The 898-nt window shown below is 38.6% G+C and overlaps 1 protein-coding gene across 1 annotated transcript in view; it reads left to right on the forward strand.

Moving 5' to 3' along the window:
- The window catches only part of MYO16 (myosin XVI), a 305367-nt gene that overhangs the window by 51240 nt on the left and 253229 nt on the right, over positions 1–898 (forward strand). The window lies entirely within an intron of this gene.

Consider the following 898-nt stretch of genomic DNA (forward strand, 5'->3'; position numbering starts at 1 on the left):
AGCTGCGGGAGCATAATAATGGACTCAACGACAGATCAATATGATCATAGTTGAAGACCCTTTACTAGAGCATCAGACATCATTTTTATACATTGGTTACATCCGTACATGCGTTTAGCTATTTTACTATTGGTTACACACATTATTCACGCGCTGTCCACGCGCCTAGTTACACTTAATGATTGGTTATATCAACACTGTACACGTGCATAAACATAGGACATAATTGGTTATACCAACTAAAACATGCGAAACTTGTCTCAGTCTAATTGGTCCAGATAAACTGCCGAATTGAGGTTCTTTGTGCCAAGTTCCCTTTATCGTGGAATGCGCACCTGTGTTCTTCTAATTGGCATCTTTCTTTTTTTGTCTTCTTGTTTATTCTGTTCAAGGTCTTCTAAAGGCGTCTGAAATGCTCTTGTGACTGTTAGCTAAATACGTGTCCACAATTCCCCCTTTTTTTGTTTTTCGTCAATTAACACCTGCTGTATTGCCCTTTGCAAAGATCTATGAACACAATTAATTAAACACAGTAAAAGCAACATTATACCTAATAAAATAAGTAAGAATAAAAGAAACCCCAATTTTTAACAAAGATACAAACCAAGTCCTAAGTCCCCATCCTGCAGCTAAATGCTCTAAGCCGAAATGACAGCTTTCTTAATTGCGTTAAAGCTCTTGCAGCTCCTTCTTGCCTCTGCAGTTCTGTTATCTTGTTTATTAATTGCTCCACTGTCCAAGTTCCTCATGTCTGTTATTTTAATGATGGTTCAAAGTCCTTTCATACTGCAGCTGTCACGTACTCCGGCCCACTCATGCTAACTGCGGCCTACTTATGCTAACTCTAAATAATCAGGCTCAAAGAAATGTCCCCCATTTTCCATGAAATCTCCCACAA

Source organism: Haliaeetus leucocephalus, unplaced genomic scaffold (assembly GCF_000737465.1).
Source record: "Haliaeetus leucocephalus isolate CR32 unplaced genomic scaffold, Haliaeetus_leucocephalus-4.0 Scaffold495, whole genome shotgun sequence".
Taxonomy (NCBI): Eukaryota; Metazoa; Chordata; class Aves; order Accipitriformes; family Accipitridae; genus Haliaeetus; species Haliaeetus leucocephalus.